The following is a 15,144-nucleotide window of genomic DNA, read 5'->3' as shown; positions in this document are numbered from 1 at the left end:
GCAGCAAGTTGTGCATGTATGCACACCTGCATTCTCACACCTTTTAACCCTGGACATGGCAGGTCCTTTACTCAAAGTGGCAAATGGAGATGTTTTGCTGTGTGTACAAGCGTGCGATGATGGATGGTATCTGCATAAAGTCTTATTTGTTGATCAGATCAATCAGCGCTGCAGAGCGGGGGATTTAATAACATTTCCATCTGCCAGAGACAAACCTGACAGGGAGAAATGTACCATGAAACCCAATGCTCAGCCAGTGGTAACAGCACTGATTTCACACTTTATCCTCTGCTCTGCTCGCCATTTGGCATTCATGTGAGTGAGGCTCCGTCTTTTGACTGCCTTTTGATGCTGCATTACTGAGGTTACCATACAAACTGATGTCTACTGTCTAAAGACTATATGTTTCTGCTCATACTGGATATTAATACATCTTAACTAACAGAGCATTTGTTTGTAAGGTGCATTTTTAAAAGCATTAAATAGTCCATGCATCTTTTTTCTTGGACAAACTGTTCAGTTTTTGCCGCCACAGCCTGATCTATGCATTTTCCACTATACATTCATTATAGGTTTCCACTCTTCTGGATCTTTGCAGGGCAAGTTTTACAAACACTGCCGTGTTATCCTCCCAATAAATACTGAATAACTCCACCGTGCTATTTACCGCTAAGCATTGAGGCTGCTTCCTCTTCTTCTCTGCTGGTCATGTACTGCGGCGCCACCTACTGTATGGGAATGTGTAGTCTCATGAGAAAGAAAACACACACCTTTATTATCAGGATAATAAAAATATGTAAAATATATGCAATATCAGCTTATAATTTATCAGTACTGATAATTATCGTGCATCCCTAGTCTCAAATAATTTGCTGGTCTGCACAGTAAGTCCAGAAATTTCACACTTTGGGATCACAATCAGTATTGGGAAGGAAAAAGTGGTATTGGAACATCTCTAGTTTGACTCAACATCCATGAAAATGTTCAATCTGATCGTCTCCCTCAGTTTGGGGTGATGTCTGCCCCAGAAGGTAGGGGCAAAGTAAAACTCATCTGTTGCCAGGACAACTTTTCTACTTGAAACTTTTAAAATAGGTCAGAGTTGTTGATCAGATAGTAAGACATTCTAACTCGACAGAGGAAAACAATCCAATATTTTGTGCGGGGAGGAGTTGAAAAGAAATGAACCTGTGATGGCAGTTTATTTACAACAAATGCAAAGAAGAACTTCTTCATCTGTGTCAAACTTTAGGTAGATTTGACCAGTGGGACGATGCTGCCGTCAGAGCAGTTTTAATCAGATCAAATGCGTGATGCTTGAGCATGCACATCTGAATCAGATCGCACTTTTTAGCGTCCATGTGAACAGAGATATTTAAATCTCCGATCAGAATAAATTTAATCAGATTATGAAAAAAATGCTTATGTAACTGCAGCTACTGACATAATGAGAAAGCTGCCAAAGATAACAGGAGTGTTAGTGATTGAAAATGGTTAAGAAGATTTTGGTCGTAAATCAGACCGTGAGACTTTGTAGATATCAGAGCAAATGATCCATACTGCTGTTTGCATTTATTTATCTGTATTCATCATGGCATAATGTATCAGTGCTTCACATGTGGATTGTAGCACAGACATAAACAACATAACAGAGTATGTGGTATAAAAGGGTCAGGGGTAGTTCGACCCCAGGTTGTGAACCAATGGCCTCGTCTTTAGTTTGCACATCGTATTAAAAGACGCTGTTATTCTCAAACAAGACGGCTTTAATGTGTGTTCTCTCTCACTTTCTCTCCAGTTTCTGACTCTATCCTTTCATAATAAAGACATTACGGTCTAAAATATAAATCTTAATAAAAGAATGTGACTTAGACGCAAGTCGGATTGTGGGTGGCAGTGGTCTAGGGAGGCAGGGTACACCTTCACTGGTCACCTATCAACTGCAAGACTGAAATCAATCAATGTCAGCTTAAACATATTTACATTTGGAGCCCAAATAAATTAATTCTTCTGCTCCAACCACTGCTGGAAAATCTACAAGCAACATCAGTGCAAAGTAATGGATTACCTTCTGTCACTGTACCATTGCAGAATCATCCATGTCTGCATCTCCATAGTAGAAAAGGTGAATTTCAACACCCCTAATGTCATCTGATAACTCCACCCACATTTTTAGGCCTAAAGTAACCAGCTGCATGGACTCAACAATGGCCACATAAATAAGTAAGAATTTGTATTCACTCAACGTTTTTTTTTTTTCTTTATGTCTGCTGGTTATACAGGGATCCCTGAAATATTCAAAAGGCTTCATTATGCTGGGCAATAGCCGCAGGGTTCCCAGATTGCAGCTAATGAAAATTTTTTATAATATTTTTCTTTCACTTGTAAAATAAAAATGTAATGTTGTATTAATCTGAGTTCTGGTTACATAATAAACTTGTAAATGTTTTCTATCATTGGTTTATTTTCTCTGGGAAGTGAAGATCTATTTTACTTTAATCTCAAAAGAATAATGGTGATGATGATTCCTGCATGCCTGGTAAGGTTTAAAAGCTGAACGCCCCGTTACTCCATGTGGATCATCCTGGTGACTTTGTAGTTATTCAGGTGCTTTGGGGATCGTCATCTCATTGTTAGCCTGTTTCTGAGAGTCATTGCTTTTGTGACTGATTTTTTTTTTTTTAGCACAACCCTTTTTGACCTTTTGGGCCCTTTGGGAGCAGAGAGGATGCTTGGACTGGGTGTATAATGGATTGTGAGTGAATAAGCAGAGAGCCATGAGCCGATAGTGCAGGACATGGCTGTGCTCAGGACCTGTGGAGAAATTCAGACAGGTGATAACAACACCAAACTCACTGAACTCTGGAAAAGAAGGTCAGCAAACACAGTTTCCTAGCAACAAACGACTGTGTTCAGTGTAAAATCTTTGTTCGGTCACCTTTCTGTGGGCTGTTTCTGCTTGGAATTCAAAGTTCCAAGTTGTTTGTTCTAGTTTTAGATTTTTATTTGTTCTCACAATGTCCAGAGTTGTTTCTTTCCCTAATTGTTGAAAGTGTTGGTGAGCTTTAAACTTGGTTTTGTCGTGTCTATGGACTTAATGTCTCTGTATCACACAAGAAAAAGAGAACAAAAAGGGAAGTGTTGGTGAGCACAAATGTTTAAGTAATTTATGCTAAAAATGCTGCCAAAAAAGAAACATTTCCACGAGTGTGAGAGGATAAACATGTTGAGCCCAGTTCAGAACAAAAATATTTTAAATTTTACAGTCACTCAATTAATTTGAGGTTGATTTGATGATAATTGTTACAAATGTAATTATTTTAAGGTCTTTTATTTATCCTTTATCATTAAGGCATAATCATTGTCATTCATTGTTAAAAGCCCCATTTTAATAGCATTATTCTCATAAAGAAATGTATTTAGTCTTTTTCTTGATTCAAATGTGCTGCCATTGGTCATAACAGGGTAGCTAGCCAGAGGATGCTAACACTTGCTAGTGTGCTAGCATGCTAAGAGTGTCTTATCTGCTATGTCAGTAATGTGGCATTAAAGAGGCAGTGAACACTTTAACATGTTTTTTCATCTGTACACTGAGGTATCTGACTGAACTAAGCTAAAACACATCAGTGTTGGTGTTATAGCTGAAATTCGCACCAAACTGATAAAAATCTGGATTTTACAGCTTTTAATTAGCTCAAACGGACATCTGCTTTGAAAAATCTTTTCTGAAAAGGCGAGGCTTATGTGATGTAGAAACCAACCATCGGCAGGTTTCTACATCACAAACTCTATATAAAAGGTAGAATGTTACTGTCTCTACCTGACTTTCCCATTCAGAGACCACTCCCTTCCTCTCCTGCCTGCATCTGCACTGCTTCGGATCTGAGAGCTCCCCCTATAGTAACCCCGCTGCTGGAGCCAATGGACTGAACAGGTAGTGCTCAGAACCCCCACGGTCCACCATCACTCCACAGCCTGCTTCAGAGGACTCTGGAGGGAAAAACTCCTCAAAAGATCGCTATGAGGCAGCAGTGCTGTCTGACTCTGTCTGTGTCTCTCTCTGACAAGGGGACGTCACTGTCACTCCCGTCTCATCTGGAAAACCCCGTCCTTTTCCCCTCCCGCCTCTCAGCACCAAACTTAAACTTCCTGCGCATTTTTTGAATTATGGAGGTGTGCAGAGTTAGCTCTGAGCTGAGAGCTCACCTACCTCCGATTTCTATATACAGCGTGCACGCCATGCACTGAAGCGCTGCAGGTTTGCTCTGACTGAAGGCGAGCAACCTGGCCAACTGGAAGCGAGTCTAAAGCGCAGCGCCACGATGCGCAGCCCTGATCAGCAGTAAGAGATCATGGGAGAACTGCGAGTTCACGCAGGAATAGTATGTCAGCAGTGGACTATTTTACCTTTTGGGGTTAATTTATCATCCTTTCCAGTATAAGTCCATGATATTACTGCTTCCTCCATTGAGTGAGTACATTAGGAAGTTAAAAAGTTAATTTTTGTTTAAAGGACCTGTGGTTTTATGCAAGATTCTTTGGCTAAATATCCCCAAAAGTGAACTTTTCCTCATCCATGGCGTTGTTGTAGCTCTGTGACCCACTGACCTCTCAGTGACCCTTTGCTCTCGCTGCAGGAAGGGACGTTATGCTGATATAGAGATGATTTACGATCGGGAGTCCATGCATTCATTGTGTTATATTTTGAAAGAACTGGATGTTCTACGCTTGTGACTTCCATGGTTGGTGCTTTCTGAACGACAGTGAATTTCAGAGGTTTGGCAGCGGCCGGCGCTGAAAATAGACCTGCAGCGTATCTGAAACGAAGAGTAGCGAAGTGTCAGTCCAGGCACGCGCTACTGCCGGTCTGGAGCGCCGCTATGGAAATGCTCTGATAGACTAGAGAAGGAGCGATGTGCTCTGCAGTACAATTCGCCGGCGTGCACGCTGTATATGGAAATTGGGGGTTACACTTTAACTGAGGGTGCAAAGTGTCCGCACTAAATTCTCTGACCTTTTTGAGTGTGTCAGTCGGCTAATATGCTACATTTGAGTTTACTTCTCAGTGCCCGCTCACACACACTTTTGCAGTCAAAATGTTTAGTATTTAGTCCAGAAGTAGGCTATGTGACTGTGGACACACTGTTATTTTCTAACTGTCAGTTGGTTAATTTCATTTGTTGGTCAGAAGATTCTAAAGATACCCAAATGTGCCAAAAAACTGAAAAAAATGTTTTTCTCATAATACGTCCCTTTTAATAAGGCAAAAATGGGGTCATGCAGAATAACAGTGCAAAGAAAATCACTGTGTTGCAGACATGAGGAGTGATATATTTGAATCATCATAGTTAAGGATTCTCTCAGCACTTAAAAAGATTATATTTGCCTCTTATTCATTTAAAAAAAATCCATGCACTCTTTCCCTCAGCACTTTAGATAATAGCATCCACTTGCTGCTGTGCATTCTTTTGTCTGATTGTCGACACCATGATCTGGAAATAAAAAGCAAACTCCAGGAGTGCTGAGCGTCTCGGAGCTGCAGGCCTTTTGTAGAGAAACCTCAGCACACGAGACACAGTCTGGCATGATAAGACACCCAAAGACAGATCTAGGTCAGGGTGTCACCCACTAGCTGGGGAATGAAATCACCAAAGGGCCACCCATGGTGCTCCCTGGTGTCTTTTAACGTGTGTGTACGTGGAAGAGGAAACAGCAAGACACCACATAAATATCACCATTTCTTCACTGCATTGGAGCACAATGAAGACCTGCTTCGCTTCCTTTGGCAGGGAATAAGTAAGAATACATTGTGCCAATTCTTAATAAGACAATAATTAAACTTTAAAAACACAATATCAAATTAATTGCTTTTGTCATTAAACAGGAAGAATATTCCTGAATCCACAAAGCAAATATCCTGTCAGTCATGTGAGGCTACTCTCAGTTTATTTTGTGCCAAGAAATTAAAGTACACCCCAACAAATAAGATGGTCAATTTATTTTCTTTCCCCGGTCTTTTTACGATTCTGCATGAATGCCAATCAGTAATAACTGAATGATATGAAGGCCTCATGTTCTTTGTAATTATTTCTGCCAATGAATCCCAACCAAAGAAAGAAACTAATAATTGAGTCACTGAGTGTCTAACAAACAGCGTAGACTCCCTGGTTCTCTCTGCTTTCAGCATCCAACCAACTATGGTTTTAATGGAAAATAGAAACTTCTGAGATTTATTAGATTCCTTTTACAGCTATCAGGGAAAGTTCTGGCAAAATTTACTCAAACAGTTAAAAAATAACTCCATTCTGAATGAAATGGTCTTCAGAGTTGGAGTTGACAGAGTTGATCCACCAGTGTTCGTTCAACTCTGTAAAGAGTGAAAGGATCTAAGCTCTGCCAGCTACAGTTTCAAATTTGGGGTGTTTGGATGTGCTTAGTTGAGTTTGGATGTTGCCCTTTTGTACAGTGGACTCTTTTGCTCAGGTCTCTGGTGGAGTTGCTTGAATTTGATGTGAGAAACCATTAGTGCACCATGGATGAAGTTACCTAGCGAGTTAAAGTTCCCATTAGGTGCCCCTAAAGCAGGGGTCAGCAACTACATTGGTACAAGAGCTATCTTATGTCTATGCAGACACTGTGAGGGCCAAAGCACTAAATGAACTAAATACAAGAAAAATTTCTTTCTAAATAATTGTATTTTCTTTTAAATGCACCTTATTTTCATCCTTTAGCAGTGAACTCCCTGTTCAACACAGTTAAATCACTATACTGCAGCAAGCCACAAAAGGGCGATAGAGATATTTAAGCCACATATTTCTGGGGCTGCCATGCAGTTTGATGTGAGTATGCTGTGTCCTCATTGGTAAAAACAAAATGATGGAAAAAGATATTTTGTTTATGAGTAAGTTTGTCATGCATCTTATTTTCTAATAGTGGTTAGAAATAGTTGGATTTTTGTAAAACTGATGAGACAATCCAATTAAAAATATTTCAATTTCATTTATTTTGGTGTTACTTAAATAGCTGTGGGGCTCATTAAAGGAAAGAAAGAAAAGATACCCTAAATACAGCAATACATTTTTTTCCCTCAGCACTTTTTCTGAATTTGACTGAGCTTCTGGGGTAGGATGGGAAGCTGTGGGGGGCCTCATATGGTCCCCAGGCCTCCAGTTGATGATCATAGCCCTAAATGTTATACCATTAACCTTGCAAAGCAGATGGTTAAGCCCGTTTCATGTTTCTCACTGGCAAATCTATCTTGCAAAGCTCCCGTCTGAACCGTTTGGGCCTGGTCAGAAAGTGACAAGACCAATCAGTGACGAGGGGCAGTACTTTAGGGCGTGGCAGAGTCGTGACGTAAGCAAGCAGCAACAAGGAGCCGGTGCAATTATGGCAGACGACATTAGTGTGGATGCTGCTAAAGCGCCAGTTTTATCAGAGCTTGACAACATTTCTTCATTAAAAGAACAAAGAACAGCACTGAGTTGCTTTCTTTTCAAAAACGACAAAAGTCATGTACTGACATGTCTACAGTCGCCATGGTTTGCGTTATTCCTCGGTGGCTGCGCACAGGCTCCTCGGCTGCAGCTACGTCACGTGTTTTGTTGTTCTGATTGGCCCGTAAAGATTTGACACACAGAATGACCAGTACTTCTGCTTTTACAAAAGTAAATCATAACAGGACTAACTGTACTTTTACTTGAGTACAATAGTCTGGTACTTTTTTCACCCTTGCTTGAACACCAGTTAAAACAGAGCAGCAGCTTACAGCAGCAGTTTCTGCCTCCTTATGTAGCAGACTTTGGCATGACATCTGTTTCCACAGAGGAGGATGACAGGGTAATGACAACGTCATATTCAAATTAATGTAGACATTACAGAGTGAAAATTCTACATGTTAAACCTTTAACAAAAACATTCATTTATAGACCCAGATGGTACATAATGTTTCAGAAGTGCAGAAAAATAGAATATATAGGTTTAAAAATACCAAGTGCTTATCTCTGCAGTAGGAAACTGAAATCATGTTGACTTAAAAACTTATAAATAAAGCCATTTCAAGTATCTACATGCTCCATAGCTACAGCATTGTGTGCACACCACAGAGTACAGTGTCGCCCCCTAGAGTCGTTTCTGAACTTATGCAGCAGAGCCCAACCCTGAGCAACCACAGAGAGAGGTGACACGATCCCAGGACAGCTATGAGCATGCGCTGGAATTGTGAAGATATATAACAAGTCTAATATAAGAGTATAATGTAAAAAAAAAAAAAACAGTTATTTTGCCTTTCTGAATGTGAGTGCTCTAAAGCTGCGTTTCCACCAGGTGGTCCAGTTTGATTGAGTATGGTTTGGTATGGTTCAGAATACTAAACACCAAAACAGTTTGCATTTCCACAGACACCTGTACTCTCACTTTGTGGGTGGGCTGCAAAGGCTATGAATGCGAAGTCATGTGCTGGTCCAGCCGCAGAGTTATAGCGAGGATGAGTGACAGAAACCAGTAGGGAATAAGCATTAAACAGCTTTATTTCAGCTGAAAGTGCTGTTTTTTAATAACTTCATCTTAACTATGTTAACCGGGGTCAGTGCAGCTCCTCAGCTGATAGATCATCATGAAGATCAGGAGAGGAGGGTGAAACTTTCTTCCAAGCGGGGAGGGCCAACCAAACCTGGGGGCGGGTGCTTACTCCCCACGTGAGGTCATGAGGGTACATTCTGAGAACGGCTTCTTTCAGCACACATTTTCTGAAAGGTGGGGGGGTGGATTTTTCTGGTATTTGATTTGAGGGGGTTTTGTGGACAGGCCAGGGGCACATAATTTTGTTAGAAAAACCTGAAAAAGTGATTTTTGCATAATATTTCCTCTTTAATATGCAAATATATTTAGTCAATAACAGTCTATACCACATGATATAAAAGTTTAGAGCTATACCATGAGAATTTGTCACATTAAAAATAAACTAAAGGTTTAACTGGAGTTAAAATCCAACTAGAACAAGTCAGAAATCCTGGGTGGGCTGATCTTATTTTAAAATAGGCTGTAGCCCAAAATTTTACAAGTACGTTCAACAACCACAGAGCAGTCTTTTCACAGGTTAGGTAAGTAAGAAGTAGATGAATAACTAGCTAAAATACAGAGAATTAACTGCTCCATATTCACAAAAGCTTTGTATTCACATCCATCACCGATAGACCAGGCTGATGTGAGCCTTCAGGCTCTGCTTCGAGTACTTAAAATCAGGTCCAGGTAAATGTCAGAAAACTTTATTTGGGTCCACATATTAGGACAGACTAGGAAACAGTGTGGATCTCTGTCGAATCCAAAATCCTCGATTCAATCAGATATGCAGATGCTTCACTTTTTTGGTAACATTGGTGCCCCTACAGAAAGGACAATGTGTGACAGTATGGGACCATTTTTTTGGGACCCTTTCCAACTTTTGTTATATGGTTACACAAAAAAAAAAAATGTGTGCTGTATTAAAGTGATCCAAACCTCTGGGTGGAAACGACCTATAAATGGTTGTAGTAAAGGATTGGTGAGACCTGTACTCCTCTGTAAGACCTGAAATGTTCTCTCTTTGTCTGTTGACATTCAAGAACAAGGACAAACTGGTAGTTCTTACTCAACATTTGTTATATTTTTTTCCCATTGCTGTTTTATCTAATGCTATTTTAATTCATACGTTAATTAAGCATTTGTTTTTTCTTAAAGTCCCAATTCAAACCTTCAACATGACAAACTTCCATCCATCCATTTTCCATACCGCTAATCTAGTTGGGGGTCGCGGGGGTGCTGGAGCCTATCCCAGTTGTCATTGGGCAAGAGGCGGGGTACACCCGGGACTGGTTGCCAGTCAATCTCAGAGCTACATGACAAACTTATCAGTTAAAATAAAGGCACAGACAGACAGCATTCCTCTAGCCTGGCATGATAAACATACTGATAAAGTACCATTGTGCCAACTTTTTTCTATTGTCCCTTTTAGAGTAGTTTTCTCTGCTTGAAAATCAAAACCAAAACCCTGTTTCCTGTACATTTCCTGCACACGTTCTAAAAGCCAACCAGTTCACACCGCTGCAACTTAGAGGGACCATGCATTGTCTGGTGTTACTGTGCAAAAAAACTATAAACAAGAAAGACAATATGGCACATTAACTGTTTTCCCCTTCACCATCATCATCATGATAATGTGAATGTGAAGCTGTATGATTCCTGCTCATTCCTTTGTCATTAACATAGAAGAATGATAATTTCACTGCACATATAGGTACAAAAATGCTTTGCAACTTACCTTTAATTTCTGCACACAGTCCTACTGCAGAGCAAATCCCTCCTCTTGTTAATCAGAAAACTTCCACTGGCTCCAGCGCATCCCTGCAGCGCCACTCCACTCTGCTTCATTGGAGATTCACTGAAATCACTGCAGGCTAACTACTACTACTATGACTACTACTGCTATTTACCTCATATGACTCAACTTCAAAAATACTGAAATATCCATTCCAACAGAAAACACCAGATACGGTCTCAGGGTGCATATGCACTCTAGCGTCACTTCTAGCACAAACCTGGTAGTGCCTTTTTCAGAGTATATCTCCCTCACTACAAAAAACGTATTTATGAAAACCAAACGTTGGTTTTCTGTTTAATACATGCTTATGAGGTGAGATTTCAATGGAGCAATTAAAACTAGAACTAGGACAAAGAAGGAGGCCATGGAGGTTTAGGAAATATCTGAGATAGTGTAAGACCTCAGTTAAAAATGTTCAATATAGCAAGCCACTTTTTAAGATCAACATAGATAACTAAGTGCAGAAATTCTACACACTGGATCTTTAAAGAGCCACTAAGAATGACCTTGGGGGCCTGATCTGGCCCCAGGGCCTTCAACTGAATAACCTGGTATTGGAGTAGTGACTGACATCTTGAAATTATAAAACAAACAAAGTTTTAGATGTAAATGATTGTCTATTCAGACTCTCTTAGTCAAACTAGACAAACTACTCCATCATGTGACCTTATGTTTATGTTTTGTAACTTGGTAAATGAGTTGATTCTAAACTTTTTTTTAAAGTCATCAATAAGCTGGTGAATGTGTGAAAAATCAGTTTATTGGCAGGCAGACAAGACTAGACTAGATCCTACTGTTACAGACTGATCAATAGCTTAAAGTCAGTAGAAACACGGGAACAGTAACATATCTGACCACTATAACCTTCTCTAGTTTCAGCCCAAAGACACAGAGCTCTTCTTTTCTCTCCCTTTTATCTATTAAGAATAAAAAAACATGGATAAATCATGGCTTATTACTCATTTGATGTTCAAAATTCAACTCAATAGCATTTAATCCCTTGTTTTCACCCAGATGGGGCCTTGGTCACTCTGGAGAGTGGGAGGTGACCTTGCACTGGTTCTATCTATAAACGTACTTCCAGTGTGCAAGATCGCTCATCTCTGGTCTGAGCAAAACCGTGGCACTGCACAACCACTGTATGTGGAATTTATGGGTTAGACTCCAGTCAACTTTATAAAAGCCCAAAGGCTAACAAAAATAGTGTTATTTGGGAGGCAGTGTAGCCACTCTTAGCTGGGCTAAGATCCAGATCACTAAAAACATCTGTATTCCCCATCACAAATGTGCTCATCAATAGGCCACTGTTTACTGAATGGAAAATCATCCTTTAGTCTTTAGATTCCTTTCCTTTTAGGACTTTAAATGTTTGTACCTGTTACAAAAATAAAAGCTCAAAAGAGTCTTTGGACATCCTCCGCTGGGGACCTTGTCAGATTTTAGAGGTTCATGCATATTTTTTGGATATTTCCCTAAAAACCCAAACTGTCAAGTTCATTCTGGTACTTTGAAAAAGTCTTTTTATGTCACCTCCCCTGGAGAAATTTACTGTACAAGGTTTGGCTGTAAAGTCTGAACCAACCAACTGACCAATATCACCATCCCTGGAGCATTTTATAGAAACTCCATAACTGCATGCTCATCAGAAGAGGGGCAGAGTTGCCAGAGGAGTAAAATTGGCAGGATGAGCTGCTCTGCTGGCCAGTCACACACGAGAGAAGTTGGTGCACTGCCTCTGTTCACATGACCAGAAATAAAAGCAATTTCAATCTCTACACTTTACTTTTCAATCCAAAACTGAGCATCATTTTACGTTTTCATCCCTCTTTTTATTTTAAGTTAAACCAGTAATCTTCATAAGGTGTTTGTATTTGAGGAAAAAAACAAACATGTCAGGTTTTTTCTGCTTCACCTCTTGGCGTGCCGTAGCAGCTCCTGTCTCTGGCTGTTCTCTTGGCCTGGCTTCCTAATGTTTCCTGGCACTGCTCTGCAGACAGGTGAGGTCCACTAATGAGCATGATTGCGCTGTTTGCCACATGGAGAAATTACAATGTGGGCAGACACATTACAACATCAGGAAAGATGTGGAAATATCACAATGACAGCTCTGCCCCTCTTTAATTGCTGTTTTGGCTGATTGTGTGTATCCAAGTCAAGACAAAGATCCGCCCTCAGCTCGGCTCTGCACGCTGGAATATTTATGGCTTGCCTAAGGCTTAATTATAAAGAATGCTGTATGTAGAAGCAGCGGAGACCCAGATCTAATGAGTAAAAAGCAGCAAAATCATTTGTCACCATTTGGGACGCAAACTGTGGAAGGCATTTCAGCCGACTTTTTGATGAAGATTCTCGGAAGGGCTGTAATGATCCTCTCAAATTAATGCTGGGTAAATTTGTTTAATTAGAGAAGTGCGCTTTGCCCTAATTATGGGCTGAAATGCACCATTGACTATCGCAGAGTGTTGTTTTTTTAAAGTTCATCAAGGACCGCCGGTGCAGGGCTTTTCCTTTTTTTCCAAGGCTTTCGGCTTTTCTCCAAAGTCTGTGTATCCTGCAATTCCAAATATTATTCACAGTTGACTTGGCTGTGCTCACAGTGAAATCTTTCCTGTGTTATGCCAGAAATGTTTTCCCTGCCTATCCTCATAAACCTTGATTTCTTTTTTTTGCCTCCCTTTTTGCCGTTTGTTATTGGCAGGAGTGGACAAAGCACACAACTTCATCTCTTCAGTCAAGGTATAGATACTCAGATACGACTCCAATGCCAGGAAAAGTTGCTTGGTAAAATTATTCCTTGAATTAAAAGACTGGAGTATTTGCTTTTAGAGAAACAGTATTTTATATTTTTGCTCTGCAATGTCTGTACTAATTAAAAATGTACGTTTTCAGTATTATACAGGTGCATCTCAAAAATAAGGATATCATGAATATAATATTTTATAACTTCATTCAAAAAGGGGAAACTTCCATATGGTCACTAGGCTAGTTTTAATGTTAATGATTACAGCTTACAGTTCACAGCATGACAAAATTGTAGAATATCAGAAAACAGTCCAGTAAAGAATTTAAATTACAGAAATGTTGGCTTTCTGAAAATCTTTGGATTTGTTTCACACATCCATCCTCATCTCTACAGGCCAATAAGAGCAACAAAACACATTACGTAGCTGCTATCGAGCTGCGCGTGCACAGCTACTGAGGAATGATGAGAAACATGGCGACTATAGACATATAAGTACTCGACTTTAGTCATTTTTGAAAAGAAAACAACTCACTGCTGTTCTTTGCTCTTCTTTTAATGAAGAAATGTTGTCAAGCTCTGATAAAACTGGCGCTTTAGCAGCATCCACGCTAATCTCTTCCTCCATAACTGCACCAACTCTTGCTGCTGCTTGTTTACGTCACGACTCTGCTGCACCTGAAAGTACCGTCCCTCATTGCTGATTGGTCCTGTCACTTTCTGACCGGGCCCAAACGGTTCAGATGGGAGCTTTGCAAGATGGATTCACCAGTGAAAAACAAGGAAACGGGCGTGTCCATCTGCTTTGCAAGGTTATGCATCTATGCACACAGTATAAAAGGCCAATCAGAGATTCTCTACGGTAGGGGTGCCCAACATGTCGATCAGCTATGCTGGTTGATCATGTGTCATTTGAATAAAGTCGTATCACGGTGGCGTGATTGACGTGAAAAGCAGCCAGTCTGTCAAATCCAAAATGAAAGGCGTGCCAGTGAACTACCTGATTTTGTGAGCGAACATCTCAGCCCATCTTAAATTAATATGTAACATGTGGGGAGCAAAAGACGACAGAAAAATGAGGAGCGTGCTTCAGAGAGAGCGCTTCAGAGACTGATAGTCCGCTCAGACTTTGACGCACATTCCCAAGACTCTGCTGTACTTTAGGCGATCGCAGCATTCATATGTTTTCCATTTGGAGAGGACAGAAAGGTTGAATCCCTGGCCTCAAAAATCGCCACATTGTTTCATATGATCTCATAAGCGCTGACAGAAGAGATCTTGTCACTGGAGGCTGACATTTATTCCAAATCACGGCCCATGCTGGACGGTGGTGGAACTTACAGGGGAAAAGTCTCTCAGCATGATAAAACATGCAGCCTCACTGACCCAGCCTAAATCTACTGAAATGTATTGTGATGTGGCTCATACTGCATGCAGTGTGTTTAACATTAGATTGTGTGGTGTTGTTTCAGTACCATGGAGAGCACTGGCTAAGTGTGGGGGCATGTGTTTTCACAGTGAAATGAAGGGACAGTCAACAAAAAGGGGAGAGGGAGAAAGAGAGAGAGATCTGCAAGCAGCAGTTTAAACATCCCTACTGGAACTATGAACTACTGGGTGTCTATTAAGGAACAAGAATTTTACAGGACAGCTCATATGTATAAAACTCCTTTTTGACTTTTACATGTTAAGATTCTGCAAGTCACATACAACAGAAAGCTGACACTCCATTCACTTTCTTTCAGCGGAGAACCCACATTTTGTGTTGTTTCTGGTGTTAGAAAGTTGTTGTTATCAAGCCCCCTTGCAATTTTGTGATTTATTTTTGGGTAAGTAGATCACATTGAGCTGGTCATTTCATAAGTAGCTCAAAAGCCAAAAAAGTGTGGGCACTCCTGCTCTACAGGATTCAGGTCAGACCAGTTGGTTGGACAATCAAGGACAGTAACACCATGGTCAGTAAACCAGTTTCTGGTAGTTTTGGCTTCGCTGTGAGCAGGTTCCAAACCCAGCTGGAAAAGAGAAATCAGTATCTCCATAAAGTTTC

The sequence above is a fragment of the Cheilinus undulatus genome, linkage group 3, assembly GCF_018320785.1.
Source record: "Cheilinus undulatus linkage group 3, ASM1832078v1, whole genome shotgun sequence".
Lineage (NCBI taxonomy): Eukaryota > Metazoa > Chordata > Actinopteri > Labriformes > Labridae > Cheilinus > Cheilinus undulatus.
The sequence above is the reverse complement of the archived record's forward strand: the minus strand, read 5'-3'. Positions refer to the sequence as shown.